Here is a 17,111-nt window from a genome sequence, read left to right as displayed (position 1 = left end):
AATGGTCTTGATTACCTATTGCATGCTACTACCCGTCCCAATCCTGTTAGTCCCAGGGGCATTTAGGACTACTAATCCTAAGGGAGGTAGGGATGTTAGGCTTATTTGTGGTTTTAAAGGCAAAAAATTCTAAGGCGACATACGAAACATGTATAGCAAATTGGGGGGAAAGCACATAACAAGCAAAGGCTCAGATATACCCCCTTTAAACAAAAGAAGCACATAATTAGCATGACTTACACATACTAATTAGGGTCTGATTAAAAATTAAACATACGAGGACTTAAAGGTTGAGGCAGACTGATTTATTACATAATTCAGATAAGAAGTCCGAATCAGGCCTGCCTGCTGGTTGTAGCTATTAACAGAAACAGATTTAATTTTACCCTAAGGCTTGCCTAAGTGTTGAGACGAGGTCCTATAGGCATGATATCTACTGAATTTCAGAAATAGTAAAGCTTGAAATGAACTGTTTGAATGCATACTCGTTACTAGCTAAGTGGGAATCAGATTATTAAAAGAGAGGCTAGATTTAAACGAACTGATTATTAGCTCTGCTAGTGACAGCACCCTTATTACTGATTTTATATCCATATGTGAATGAAGCGGCTCAGATTCGATTAAGAGTTCCTATAGACAAGCTTTCTAAGCGTAGTTGATTTTAAACGTGGTGTAGAATGCAGAAGACTTGTTTTAAAACTTATGCACATGATATCTAGGTGCTGAACAGTTTGAAAACCTACGAACATGGTATCTAAATGCAGAAATTGTTTTAAAACTATAGGCATGATTTCTAAATGCAGAATTTATTTTTAAGAACCTATAGGCATGATTTCTATATGCAGAAATTGTTTGAAACCTACGAACATGATATCTAAATGCAGAAATTGTTTGAAACCTATGAACATGATATCTAAATGCAGAATTTATTTTAAGAACCTATAGGCATGATTTCTATGTGCAGAAATTGTTTGAAACCTATAGGAATGATTTCTACCTTTTTTGCATACATAGTTACCCACCCTTTTCACTAGCCATCCCCAAGAGTTTATTACAAATTATTACAGCCCAAATTAAAGTAAAAAAATACATCAGAAAAATATAAATAAAAAGTACAACCAAGGAGAGCCTGATTCAGACTTCATGTCTGAAATATGAGGTAAACCAACTCCATGAGATCATGATCCAAAGCCTTTCTCCCACTTGAGTGTGTCAAAGTTCCCTAAGAGCCTCAAAGGGACTCCGGGCAATGCCCACACCCAAATGTATTATCAGATTGGGACAAGTGCAGTGTGAAAGGGCCAGCCCTCAAGTGTCCAAGTTCAGAGGGAGCTCAAAGGGTCCCAAGGCAAGGCTCACAAGAGGGGGGAAGAACTTAAAGACTAAGAAGGTGTGCAAGTGCAGAATAGAGTGCTAAAAGGGAAAAGGAAGGGGGAATCAACTACAGATAAGCACACAAGGGGATTCAGGGGAATAGGGGATTGTAAAGAGCCTGTCGTTTAGGCAAAAAGGCAGACTTTGGGCATGCCCATCAATGGGGAATGCTGGCACACCTATAAGTCTGCCAGGACACATACTGTTAGAGGCTAGGATCCCCAAGGGATCAAGTTCAATTCATGGACAATAACTTGCATACTGCCATGCCTCAAACCATCGCTTAAACACATAGGGGGCAGGGGTTTAGGATTCATGATAGAACAGGCAGAAAGAAATCAATAAGCTATAATGCGTGTTGAACTATACATAAGCAGTAAAAAGGGATACAGAAACAGTAAATAAACACATTGTTGTGATGCTGAAAATTAAATCAGGACATACCAGTTTCAAAGAAACAAATAGAGAGCAAGCAACAGGTCTTGTAACAGGGCACAGTGTAAGCAAACAAAAGAGAATACTTTTTTTGAGTATAAGTGTAAGTTCAGAAAAGACTGTGTCTGATTGTATGTGATTGTCAATGAAAGGGTCGTGCATTTATATTGTGAAGAACAGACAGAAACAAGGTAAGAAAATAATTAAGGAACCGAATATCAATTAAAAAATCAATCAATACAAGACTTTCTTTAATTAAGGAATTCAGATTCAAACGGTAAAACTATTTAAGGAAAGAAATCAACTAAATATCTTGTGCAAAGTAGGCAATTAGGGGTAAATACATAGGGGTTTTAATTAAGGGAAGAATTTTGAAATACACAATTTAAAACGGATAAGGTAAGGATCCATCAACATTCAGTAAATCAAGGGGGTTAGAGATTTTGTAAGCATTAGTCCACGAATGAACCAAGTCAGAAAAACTAAGGAAAACTTTTGACTTAAATCGAGTAACAGGGAAGTCAGCAAACATGGAAAGAAAATCAATCAAACTTATACAAAGAAAGTCTGAAACCAATCACAATTGAAGGCCATTTAGAAGGGATGTTCAGCACATATAAAGAGTACACAAGTATCAGGCATGCGAGGCTGAATTTAGGACAAAGTGAAAGTGTCATGCAATTGCAAAATAAAATATGTAGTAGACTATAGGAATATGGTAATTCAGCGATAGCATGCGAAAAGGGGTCAAGTAAAGGTCTTATAGAGTTTAGCAAAAGTCAGAATCATACGAAGAAACAAAATTGAAGCAATGATTTTGAAACTTAATGAAGCAGTAGATGAAACAACTCTAGGAACTCAAATAAGTCCAAAAGATTAGGGTTTTTGAAATCAAGCAAGTTCAGAGATGAAGCACAAGCAAGTCACATAGCCAATGGTCTCAAAACTCGGATGAACCCCCAAATTTAGGGTTCTTACCATTAACCGAGTGCAGAGACAAAAGGGCAAGTGATTAATGGAAAAGATACTAATTGAAACAGGTTCAGAGGTCTCAGAAAGGAACTGAGACATTTAGCATGCTCTCTTAGTAGTAGGAATTCATGATAAGCATAGTAAAAGAACATCATGCGAAACCAGTAGAATATTTAGTAGAAGAAACAAATAAGAACATGGTGAACAACTTAACAAGAACACAGTAGGAGAAAACAAGGTAGACGAAATACACAAATAACACAGTAGAAGCAACTGATAAGAACACGGTAGAAGAACTTAACAAAAACACAGTAGGAGAAACATAGTAGAAGAAACACACAAGAGAAAAGAAAATCAGAGAAGCACACAAGAGAAAAAGAAAATCAGAGAAACATAACTCAAAAACCATAGGTCGGAAAAATAAAGGTTTTGAAAGCGATGGTTTTTTTTTTTAAAAGAAATATCAAAAATTGTTTTAAAAGTTTAGGGAAAACCTAGATCTAGAACAGATCTAAAGAAATCATAAGAACCACAGAAGCTAGGGTTTGGTGAGAAAGAGTTGGATCGTTGTTGATCTAACCAGGAGGAGGCGAGGCCAGGCTCAAAACAGACGTGGCTTGCCGGAGCGAGGCCGGAGATGGCCATAAAACTTGAATCGAACCAGGTCTGGATGAAACTTCTTCATGTTCAGACCATGAAACCCCAAACAGGTGTATAGGAGCCATAGAGGGCCGGTGGGTGGTGAAACCACCATGGACTCAGGCTAGGAGGTGGCCGGAGAAGATGGATGAAACTCATCGGAGCGGAGGGGGAGGGGGAAGGTTCTAGAGAGAACCAGAGATAGAGAGATAGAGGAGAGGGTCGGTTGAGTGAGGAATGAGAGGGGTTTGGGGGGGGGGGGGGTCGTTTGGGCTTAATTAGGTAAGGGCGGATCTAGACCGTTGATCAAAATTGATCAACGGTCAAGATTTGATCCGGGTTGGGTCGAGTAGACTTAGGATTGGGCCTGGGTCTTGGGTTGGTTTAATTGGGTTGGGGTATTGGGTTTTAATTTAGGCTAAATTAGAAAGCCAAAATCTGGCTATAAGTTAAATAGCCCTTTTTTTCCATTTAATTTATAAAAATAGTAAATAAATTTCTGAAAACTAATTGGAAGCACTAAAATGATTTATAATATATAATTAACAATTTAAAAATACAGGACTTAATTTTATGAATATAAAACACAATTGAATCTTAAAAGGACTAATATTGCAATTATATAAAATTTAGCTTTAAAAATACTAAATAAATTTGTAAAAATATGCAAAAAATTACCTCAGCTATATCTTAGCATAAATATAATATTCTAATAAATGAATTACCAAAATAATAATTTTGGAAATAATTATTGAGTTTTTATGGATGAAAAGGAAAATAAATTAGTTTAAAAACCCTAAAAAATTATGGGAAGAATAGTAAAATGCTGGGACATACTTATATATGCATATATGTTATTTTAAAGATATTTTGCATACAAGAATATACAGGGAAAAATTGGGTATCAACACCGGTCTTATGTTTTTGTATGGATATTGTGTGCCCTTGCCGAGCTTGTTTTGCTATTGTTAATCATGTGCTCTTGCCCAGCGTAGTTTGTTTTTGGTAATAATAAATCTTGTGTTTACTTTTATCATCTAGAACTTGCCAGATGGTCTTTCAATGCTAATGTTAATTATGTTTGGTTGGAGGGATGACCTTAGGCATTCTTCTGATCTTTGAAAAAGCCTCTTTAGCCTTTCGAGCCTACCATTGAATAAATATTATCACTAGTTAATCCCATTTGAGCCTTTAACCTTCATTTGACTACAACATTACAAACCTTCACCTTTTTGTGAAATAATTCCCTCTTTTGATCACGCCCCTCCTTGAATGTTAAGAATGAGGCTAAAAGTCTAAGTTGGAGGTATTGGTGTTAATTGGGAAATGGTGAAGATGTACATTTTGCAGAGGGAGATGAGTACATTACCTGTGCAGAAAGAATTCAGATTCCATCCAAAATGCAAGAAGCTGGGAGTGACACACATTTGTTTTGCTGATGATTTGTTAATGTTTTGCAGGGGTGACAAACAATCAATCAATGCATTGCAAAACACTTTCAATAAGTTCTCAAGTGGATCAGGATTGCAAGCTAGTGCAGAAAAGAGCTCAATTTATATTGCTGGTGTACCACAGCATATCAAGGAAGAACTGACCAATCTTACTGGATATGCAAAGGGCAGTACCTTTTAAATACTTGGGAGTTCCATTGTCTGCGAGGAAGCTAAACATTCACCAATGTCTTCCTTCAGTTGAGAAGATCACAGAGAGAGTCAGATGTTGATCAGCAAGGATGCTTTCATATTCAGGAAGAGTTCAGCTTATCAAATCAGTCCTTTTTGGTGTACAAACATACTGGGCTCAAATATTTTTAATTCCAAAGAAGATCATGAAGATAATAGAGACTATATGCAGGACTTTTCTGTGGACTGGTTCAAATGAGTTCTCTAGGAAAGCGTTGATTGCGTGGGACAAAATATGCCAACCTAAATCAGCAGGTGGATTGAACGTGATAAATATGAAGATATGGAACAACGCAGCAGTGCTAAAACATCTATGGGCTCTGGCTATGAAGAAAGATTGTGGATTAGATGGGCTCATACTTATTACATAAGAGCAGGCAGATTGAAAATATAAACGCACCCAAAGCAGCAGCATGGGTGGTGAGGAAGATCATAGAGGCAAAGGATGAAGTTATGAAGATGAGGACAGATCAACATAGTATTGTAATCATTCTGGAGAGCTTTGTGAAGCAAGGTAAATTTCAGATACACAAGGCATATGTCCAGATGCAGCCTCAATTCATTAAAGTTGAATGGAAGAGTATCCACATGCACTCACAGATTCATCCTAGATTCAAGTTTCATTTATGGTTAGCTATTAACCAAAGGATAGCAACTGTGTATAGGCTTGCTAAATTTGGTATTCAAGTGCAGGCAGAGTGTATTTTCTGTGGAAGAGCTGAGGAAACATTTGATCATCTCTATTTTGGTTGTCAAAGTACCAATAAACTGTGGGAAAGGAATTGAATGGCTGGGGCATACAAAACTGATAGGGGACTAGAACCATGAGCTGATATGGATTAGTAACATGGCAAAGAAGAAATAGTATATGGCGGAAATGATCACGGCAGCATTTGCAATGGTTGTGTACTGCATATGGCGTGAAAGAAACTCGATGCGATTCAACAAAAGGAGATACAACATTGATGAAGTCTGTAAGGAAGTTGCAATGCATATACACATACAAGGAAGGAAGAAGATCAAATGGAGGCCAGGATTAGACTTTGTAAATAAACTGCCTTAATATACAAGTTCTTTAGTAGTACATGCATAGTATAGTTATACTTTGTAATAGAGATTAGAGATTAATGGTCAGCGTTAATCTGGGTATGTAATGTTAATTTTTGATGAAATAAAAGCAAATTTTCGTCAAAAAAAAAAGCAAAGGAAAATATTGTATATATATAAATAAAAAAATGGGGAGTCTTGAGAAGATTAGAGAGGTACTTTAAGGTGGTTCTATGTTGGTAACTAGATGTCAATAAGGGCCATGTGGTTTAAAAGGAAATAAAGTGCAAAAAGAAAGACAAATGTGAGTAGTGTTCAAGGAGGGGGTAGTCACTTGTACCCAAATGCTTATCCTACCCTTCCCTACGTCTACATTACAAGCTTAAAAAGCCCTTATGGGATCTCCATCGAATGTTCTTGAATTGGCGGTGAATTAAAATAAGGACAAGCTCATGGCATGATATTTTATAACACTTGAAATTCTTTGTTGAGAGTGAGTGTCTTTGTGCATTTGTCTCTTGTGTTATTATTGTAAATATGGTGATTTTGGGACTTTCTTTCTTGTGAGGGAACATGGATTATGATGGATTGGTGACATTGTTATATTCCAATTTGAGTAAATTGAACATATGTAGTAGACTAGTATTTTTGAGTCACTTCTTGAGACTTGGTTGTTGTCACTTGATGAATTTGAAGCTCCATTGCATTCTTCAGATTGAGTTTTAAATGAGGGAGTTATTTGGTTGATATTAACATGCTTGAGCTAAATTATTAGTACCAACCAAATCCATAAGTATGGTGCTTATTTGAAGAATGTGATTTGTGAATGATAGTGATTCTACTTGTGCTTTAAATGGTAGAACCTCAATGAAATTTTGGTTTTGATTTGCTTGAGGACAAGCAAAAGCTTTAAGTTGGGGTGTTGATGAGTGGTGATTTTACAATTTATTTTAGTCTATTATCTTTAGTTTTTGCATCCATTAATTATAATATGAGATTGTTTGTGGTGTATATTGCTAGATTTTCAGGTAAACAATGTTATGAAGAGAGTTAAAGTCAATTTATATGGAATTGAGCAAAAACAAGTTAAAAAGGTAAAATTCCTTCAGTGATTCCGCATCTGCGGACACTGTTCGCTATGCGACCTCGCATACGAGTGGAAGGCCGCATCAGCAGAAATGTCAATCTCCAGCTGGGATCGCATCTGCGCTAAGTTATTCGCACCTACATATGCGCATCTGTGCTTCTTGGACCGCTTCTACGAAAGTTCAAATATCCACTTATAATCGCTTCAATGTGCAGCATTCCACTTCTGCGGAGCTGCACCTGCGATGATCCTTCCGCAGGTGTGGTCAACGGGCTTCAACTATGGACAGTCTTGCCATTCAACACTTGATTCTTGTTTATGGGAATATTCATACATAAAGTGTGGATTCAATATCTTGTTGTGCTTATGTATTGAATGATTTTTATTTATTATGTAGTGAGTTATTGTTTCTTTAATTATTCTTGTTCTTTAATATTTCTAAAGGGATTAGCTAACCCTAGGGCTCGCCCATTCACTTTGAATTAATTTTGGGAAAGATAATTTGGGGACGACAAAGATTAATTAACAAGAACTTGAGGTGTTAACCTCACTTTATAGATTCTACCTAGGGATAGGATTGAACGACTTGTAGCCATATTCGGGTGTGCTTAATCTGTTAAATATTTTAGGGATAATTCAATTAGGAAGTCTTGTTAGTCTTCGGAAGAAGCTAATATAGAATCGTTATCTGAGGCTAATTAACATAAACTCTCTCATAGTTGTAAAATTGTGAAATACATTGGATTGTTTCTTAAGTGTAACTCCCCGTGTATCCATGCTTTTAGCCACTGATCATTTTACTTGCTTTCCAAGTTAGTTTACATTTTTGCATTTAGACATAAACATTTTCTCAAAATCCTTCTTAGTTTTTGGCTTAGCATAATAAGTGATAATTCTCTTACACGCCTAAGCGCCTACATATTGTTCTTTGTGGGATTTGACCCCGATAGTTGGATAAACTCTATTGCATGCGACCGTGTTCATTTAATTTTTAGTAATGGATTTGGACGTCATCAATGACATTTTGGTGTACTCCTGGAGCCGGGAGGATCATGAGCAGCACTTGAGGGCCGTGCTCCATACCTTGAGAGAAACGAAGTTATATGCAAAATTTTTAAAGTGTGCATTCTAGCTTGTTTCGATGGCATTTTTTGGTCATGTAGTATAGAGTGAGGGGATTAACGTAGATCCGAAGATGATTGAAGCAATGCAGAGTTGTCCTAGCCCGTCTTCAACTACTGAGATCCGGAGTTTTCTTGGTTTGGCAGGGTATTATCGTCGATTCGTAGAGGAGTTCTCTTTTATTCTGCACCTATGACCAGATTGACCTAGAAGGGTGCTCCATTCAGGTGGACTGTGGAGTGTTAGGAGAGCTTTCAAAAGCTCAAGATAGCTTTGGCAACAACCCAAGTGTTGGTGTTGCCTTCGGGTTCGGGGCCTTATACTGTGCATTGTTATGTGTCGCATATTGGTCTCGGTGCGGTGTTGATGCTGGACGGCAGGGTGATTGCCTACGTGTCTAGACAACTGAAAGTGCATGAGAAGAACTATCATGTCCACAACCTTGAGTTAATAGCTATTGTTCATGCCTTGAAGATTTGGCTGCACTATTTGTACGGTGTCTCTTGTGAGTTCTACACCGGCTACCGGATCTACAACATCTATTAAAACAGAAGGATCTTAACTTGCGGCACCAGAGGTGGTTAGAGTTGCTTAAGGACTATGATATCCCCATTCTATATCATCCCGGGAAGGACAATGTGGTGGTCGATGCCTTGAGTCACAAGGCAGAGAGCTTGGGCAGTTTAGCATATCTACCGATACTAGATAGGCCATTAGCCATGGATTTTCATGCCTTGGGCAACCAGTTTGTTAGATTGGATGTTTCGGAGCCGAGCCAAGTTTTGGCTTGTGTGGTTTCTTGGTCTTCTCTTTATGATTGTATCAGAGAGCGTCAATATAACGACCCCCATTTTCTTGTCATGAAGGACACGGTTCAGTACGGTGATAGAAAGGAGGTCACTATAGGGGATGACGGTTTATTATGGATGCAGGGCAAGCTAGTGTGCCCAATGTAGATGGCTTGCGTGAGTTGATTCTCCAGGAGGCTCATAGTTCGTGGTGCTTCATTCATCCGGGTGCCGCCAAGATGTATTAGGACTTGAGGCAGCACTATTGGTGGTGGCGAATGAAGAAGGACATAGTGAAATATGTAGCTCGGTGCCTAAACTATCATTAGGTGAAGTATGAGCATCAGCGGCCAAGTGGATTGCTTTAGAGGCGAGAGATTCCAGAGTTCAAATGGGAACGGATCACTATGTTTTGTTGGGCTCCTATAGACTCACAGGAAGTTCGATGCAGTATGGGTAATTGTAGATAGGTTGACCAAGTTGGCTCATTTCATTCCAATGGTGACTACTTATTCTTCAGAGCAGCTTGCTCGGGTCTATATTCACAACATTGTCAGGCTACATGGCGTACCAGTATCCGTCATCTCTGACCGGGGTACACAGTTTGCATTACAGTTCTGGAGAGCCGTTCAACATGAGTTAGGCATACGGGTGGATTTGAGTACAGCATTTCACTCTCAGATGGACGAACAGTCGGAGCGCACTATTCAAATATTAGAGGATATGTTTCGTGCATGTGTGATGGAGTTTGGGGTTTCTTGGGATCAGTTCTTGCCACTTACGGAGTTTACCTACAACAACACCTACCAGTTGAGCATTCAGATGGCTCCGTATGAGGCTTAGTATGGTAGGCGGTGCCGGTCTCCGGTGGGTTGGTTCGAGCAGGGTGAGGCTAGGCTATTGGGTACAGACTTGGTTTCGGATGCTTTGGAAAAGGTTTTAAATTGATTCAAGATCGACTTCGTACATCCCAATCCATACAGAAGAGTTATGCATGTTGGAAGGTTTGTGATGTGTCATTCATGGTTTGGGATCGGGTCTTGCTCTGGGTTTCACCCATGAAGGGTGTTATGAGGTTCGGGAAGAAGGGAAAGTTGAGCCCTAGGTATATCGGACCCTTTGAGATTATTTAGAGGATTGGAGAGATGGCTTACAGACTTGCAGTACCACCCAGTCTAGCTACAGTTCATCCAGTATTCCATGTTTCTATGCTCCGGAGGTATCTCATGATCCGTCTCATGTGTTGGATTTTAGCTTAGTCCAGTTGGACAAGGGTTTGTCTTATGTTGAGGAGCCGGTGGCCATTTTGGAAAAGCAGGTCTGGAAGTTGAAGTCGAAGAACAATGCTTCAGTGAAGGTTTAGTGGAGAGGTCAACCGGTCGAGGAGGTGACTTGGGAGACCGATCAATATATGCGTAGCCGTTATCCTCATCTTTTTACCACTTCATGTATGTCTTTATACTCGTTCGAGGATGAATGTTTGTTTTAAGAGGGGGAGAATGTAATGAATCGGCCGGTCATTTTGAGTGTATTAGCATCGATCTCTTAATTATGTATTCCTATGTGTTATATTGTAGTTACGTGACTTTCCGGGATGCTTGGTTTGCGGTGGGGAAAGTTTCGGGGTGAAATGGGACATAGTCTGTAAGTTGGAAGGTTTAAGTCGTAGGAGTTGACTGTAGTTTGACTATTGTGAAGATGACTCCGAAATGGATTTTGGATGGTTCCGATAGCACCGTAGGGTGATTTTGTTCTTAGGAGCATGTTCGGATTAGGTCGTTTCAGGTGCATTGGCAGAAGCTGGAAAATGGATGATTTTGGAAAATTTGACCGAGAGTTGACTTTATTGATATCGGGGATGGATCTCGTTTCCAAAAGTCAAAATAGGTCCGTAATGTCATTTATGACTTGTGTGCAAAATTTGAAGTCAATCAAAGTTGATTAGGTATGAGTCGGCGTTGGTTTTGGAATTCGGAAGTTCATAGTTCATATGTTTGAATTTGGGTTGCGATTCGTAGAATTTGTGTTGCTTAATGTGATTTGATGCTTCGACCATGTTTGTATGATAGTTTAGGACTTGTTGGCATGTTTGGTTGAGGTTTCGGGGGCCTCAGGTGTAACTCCAACCATGTTCGGCGCATTTCACTTCTTTGAGGATCTGCTGAATCTGGTGCTTCGGTTGTCCTTATATGCGATCGCGAGTGGATTAACGCGATAGCGGAGGGTAATTTGGAACTGGGAAAATTTGTTCTATGAGATCTCTTGAAGGGGCCTTCGATCACAGAAGGCTGGTTTCCAATGAATCGCAACCGCGTAGAGGAGGTCGCGTTTGCATAGAGGACTATTGGGACAGCAGGTCCACGCGCTTTGTTCAATGTGATCGCGTGTAGGGAACCACGATCACGTAGCTTGATGAGGCAGTTCTTCGTGTTCGCATGGGTTATCTCGCGTTCGCGTCTAAGGTTTTGAGCTGACTAAATTTTTGTTCTTCGCGATCGCGAAGGAAATTCCGCTATCGCGATGTGTAAATAACTAGGCAGCAGAACTTAAGTTCGAAATCGAGGGTTTATTTCATAATTCACAATTTGGACTTATAGAGCTCGGTTTGAGGAGAAATATTGAGGGATTTTCAGACAGATCATTGGGGTAAGAATTCATAACTCAATTTTGGTTAACTTACTCGAATATATCATTGTTTTTATCAGGTAATTATAGCCTGTCTGGCCAAGCTTCTTTTTGGCCAAAAGTGCTTTTTTTTTGGCCAAAAGCACTTTTGGCCAAAAATTGAGGTGTTTGGCCAAGCTTTTTGAAGGAAGAAAAGTGCTTTTGAGGAGAAGCAGAAGCAGTTTTGGAGAAGCAGAAAAAAGTAGTTTCTCTCCAAAAGCACTTTTTTGAAAAGCACTTTTGAGAAAAATACACTTAGAAACAGTTTTTTAAAGCTTGACCAAACACTAATTGCTGCTCAGAAGTGCTTTTCAAACTAATTAGCCAAACACAAACTGCTTCTCACCAAAGGTACTTTTGAGAAAAGCACTTTTGAAAAAAAGCACTTCTCAAAATAAGCTGATTTTTGCAGCTTGGCCAAACGGGCTATAAGTATTTGAGCTGGAAAAATTGGGGAAAAGTGGTAGAACTTCTTAAGCTAATTTTTTTTTTTAATTTTTGAAAGGCGAAATAAGGTCAGATTTGAATAATTCTTGTATGGTTGGACTCGATGTCGAATGGGTGTTTGAATTTTATAATTTTGGTCGGATCCCGAGACGTGGAGTCGGGGTGACTTTTTGGGTCGATTTTTCGATTCTTTGTGAATATCGTAATTTCATTATTTGAATTAGTTTCATATAGTTATATTTATAGTATGAAATTATTTTAGCAAGATTCGAGCCGTTTGGAGTTGGAAAATCGAGGAAAAGACCTTCTAGTTGATTGATTTAGCGTGGTTTGGGGTAAGTGACTTGTCTAACCTTGTGTGAGAGAAATTCCCCTTAGGATTTGGTATTATTGTGATAATTGTGAAATGTGAAACCATGTCCGCAAGGTGACGATTGTGTACACGGGCTAAATATTGAAATTTCTGGTTTTAAGCTATGTAGATTATTTTCATGCTTTAATTGAGTTACCTTAACATATTATAGTCATCATATTTAGTCTAATTTCTCATGTCTACGTGTCTTATATTTTACTTGCTAATTGCTCCACATGTTTAGTTAAAATTCTTGTTCCTTATTTCGTATTCATTATTTAACTGTTGAATTCTTACTTGAAATTGCTATTTCTTGGAATATCTTGTTGTTGAGATTGGTATTGAGTTTCAAAGGCCGTGATTCCTATTGAGGCAAAGTGTTACATTGTGAATTATCATTCCATTGAGTTATTCTTCCAGTTATTATTGTTGAGACTTTGTGCACATTGTGGTTGAGTTGTGGGCTTCTTATTGTTAAATCCTGTTATTGTTTGGTTTCTCTGACAAATTGGGATATTGGGCACTTGAGGTGCGAGTTGTGATATGTTGTAATATTGATACGCATGCAGTGATATAAGGTCTGGGTGTTGAAACGCATGCGGTGAGATAAGGTGGGTTTGATACGCGTGGCTAGTAGGGGAACTACTAGAAGTTATGCAGTGTGATAAGGTGGGCTAAAACGCGGGATGTTCTTTAGAGAAAAATAATTTTCAAAACTAAATGTATAGGCTCCCGCGGTGATATAAGGAAAGACTGTGAGTTACTTTTATGATTTGTGACTACGAGGCAGTACCTCTTAATTGGCCCTTTTTTACCTTTCTCTATTTTGTTGTATTTGTCTTGGTTGTTTGTTTCCTTAACATGTTAATCCTTGGATCCTTCTATGTTGTATTACCTAACCTTGATTCTGTGTTGTTAATTTTTGGTAAATTCTTTATTGTTTCATTTCCATTGTCATTATCATTATATCATTATATCTTTCGTCTTGTTCCTTATTATCTCCGGTAGGGCTTGACTTGACCTCATCACTACTCTACCGAGTTAGGCTCGGCACTTAGTGGGTACCGTTGTGGTGTACTCATGCTACGCTTCTGCACATCTTTTTGTGCAGATCCAGGTACTTCCTGTCAGTCCCGGCACTGGCGAGCTGAGTTTTCTTTGGAGACTTCAAGGTATACCTGCCCTCGTCTGTAGGCTTCGGAGTCCCCTTCTATCATGTTTTCCTTGTTTCATTAATCTATTATAGACAATGATGTATAGGATTTGTTCAGCACTGTTACTTAGAGCTTGTGACTTATATTTCACCAGATTTTGGGAGTTGTACATATTGAGTACAGATTTTATTTATGTAGTAGCTGAAGTTTTGAGGCTCTAAATTATTATTTCAATTATTCCGCATATGATTAGGCTTACCTAGTCTTAGAGGCTAGGTGCAGTCATGACATTTTACGAAGGAAATTTGGGATCGTGACAAAGGGTAATAGAGAATAAGACCTAGTCCAGAGTCAATCCGATGTATGGCTCAAATAGGTACGCAATTGTTCTTGCTAATATATTGTAGCCTAATATCACGCTTGATCTTAGGTGATATTATGTCAATATTCTTACAACTTTTTACTTCAAGGAAATATTTCTTCTCCATATTTATGTATGCTTTTTCTGAGGAGAATTATTAGATTAAACTATTTAATTATCTATATTATCTGACTTATTTTTCTTTTCATTCTTTTCTTTTGGTGATTGATCAATGGTGTTTGCCTAGTGTAAATGGTGATGCCTAGCGTTAAAATGCGTACTGGAGTTTAAATAATTTTTTACTACTGATAGATTTTGAAGGGGAAAATGAAGGCATATTATGACTGTATATACTTTGTATAGCCATGAATATTCATGTATACATTTTTTTTTGGTTTCCCATCCGGTGTTCGGTACTCGCATTGGAGCCCGAATATATCGCACCGCGTAGGGCCCCATTCGGGAGAAGCTCTCCCTACCAAGGATTTTTCCATACACGGGGCTCGTACTCGAGACCTCTGGTTAAGGGAAGAGCAGCCCCATCCGCTGCACCACATCATTAATATATATATATATATATATATATATATATATATATATATATATAAAGATTTTAAAAATATAAAAAATAAAATCTATTAGGTAGGGGCAAGGTCTGCGTACAGACTACCCTCCCCAGACCCCACCTGGTGAGAACATACTGGGTTTGTTGTTGTTGTAGTATAAAGATTTCAAAATAAAAATAAAAAATTATAAAGAGGATCGATCCTACGGTAGCTTGGGGAAGAAGGTGAAAAAATAACATTGAAAGACATTTGGCATCATGAATTCAATGTAAAATATACTTATTAGTTAATCTAAGTGTAAATAACAATACGGCTATATAAAATATATAAGAACCCCAAAATTAATGGTCCCTTCCTGAGCTCGGAAAGTCGTTCCTAGGTGCGAAGTGACTGTTATTTTCTTGTACTTCAGGACCAAGCTATCCCCTGCTTGGTCCCCTCCCCAGGACAGTAGGGTTGTAATCGTGAGGCCATTATTATGCTTATTTACTTCGATTCCAATAATATCAAGATTTCACAATAAAATATCTTCCTTCTCTCGCTAGTTTTTTGATATCATGCACACATTTTGTTGCAAAGTTTTTTTGAAGAAGAAGTTTTCACAAGACAGTTTCATTCACAGACTCCATTTTTAATATGTTAAAGTGACACTATGGTTTAGTTGAACTATCAACTATAAATAATAGAAAAAACATGACACTCCAATTTATATGGCAACCTTCCTTTTTTAGTTTTCTTTTAAAAGAATGATATTCTTTTAAGAAAAGAATAAAACTTACCGCCATTTTACATTTAGTGACAGAACTTATAGGTGATATACAAATTTTATGACATATTTGAGATAATATTTAAAAGTCTTATCTTTACGCAAGGGTTATGATTTAGTTAAAATCACTAGTTTTAAATTTATTTATTTTTTAATTTTGTGCTCGATCAAATGTTATCACCTAAGTTGAAACGAAAGGAGTAACTGATATCCTTAATGGCTTTCAAGTGATTTATGACCTGTTAAGAATGGCCTACATATCTTAGTGCAAGAACATTTGCTGGAAGCTTACCGATCACATGATCATTAAGTAAATTACTTGATATTCTGTGATCTTACGGGACCAATCAAAATCGAACAGAGGAAGACCACATTTATAGCGTGTCTGAATGGTATGGTTGGAGATGAATGTCTTCTCCATGTGTATCGCGAAGTACGAGGTAAATGCACTTTTAAGAAAAAAATAATTTGGTCCAAAAACATTGTACTATATACATCAAGAAATTATATATATATATATAAGAATGTAGTTGTAATATATAATTGTTTATAAAATTATACATTTTTATACAAATTTTAAAAATAAAAATAAAAAATTATAAAGAGGATCGATCCTATGGTAGCTTGGGGAAGAAAGTGAAAAAGTAACATTGAAAGAGATTTGGCATCATGAATTCAATGTAAATATATACTTATTAATTTAATCTAAGTGTAAATAATAATAGGACTATATAGAATATATAAGATGCCCAAAATTTAATGGTCCCTTGCTGAGCTCTAAAATTCGTTCGTAGGTGTGTTTACCCTAAAAACTGGATAATAATTAAACTTATAATGTGGTTTTAAGGATATGTGATTTCACCTAATATCAATTGATAAACGTAAAGATCATAAACGATGTAAATTGACAATAGTACAAACCAAACCAGTGTTTGGTCAATGCCCTCGAGCTAATAAACCCTAGAGCTTGGCAAAGTAAGAACACTTAAAGAGCAGCAAGTTGATGAGCAAAGATAGAAATATTATATCGCTTTGATATTCGTGAACGTAGATTTTTTACAAATGATGGGAACCCCTCTTTATATACTAAAGGAATCCTATTAATAGTACAATTCTAGCTATGGAAGTAAATCCCATGATTGGTACAAATAACTGCCCTTTATGATTTGATATGTTCCGAGATTTCCGCCATGATCTCCGACAGTTACGGTTATCTCGCATTTCCGTTATTGCATTTCACTCGAAGTCGGTCATACTTAGTCTCGATTGCTGCTGGCCTTAGTCTCGATGAACACCTTGTGAGCACGTGATTTTTGCCCTAAGCAATAATTCCCAAAATTTCAAACAAAACAATTTCTTTAGTATTTTGTAATTTTTCGTGAATTTTGTGGCATTTTTTTTTTTTGGTAATTGTTGCATTTTTATTTGTGCATTTTAATTCATATGAAAATACAAAATACTGCATTTTTGCATTTAGGATTTAATTTCATATTTTAGTATTAAAACAAAATATTAAGAAAATAACAAAAAGGGTCCATTTTGCATTTTGTGGTATTAGTTTGCATTTCTCTTTAAGAATTAATTAGGAAATATAATTGTTAGAGTCAATTTGTTTTTAGTTTTATTGTAGCATTTTATAAAATCGGAAAATAATA

Source organism: Nicotiana attenuata, chromosome 3, assembly GCF_001879085.1.
Source record: "Nicotiana attenuata strain UT chromosome 3, NIATTr2, whole genome shotgun sequence".
In the NCBI taxonomy this organism is placed as follows: Eukaryota; Viridiplantae; Streptophyta; class Magnoliopsida; order Solanales; family Solanaceae; genus Nicotiana; species Nicotiana attenuata.
This window is presented reverse-complemented; position numbering follows the sequence as displayed.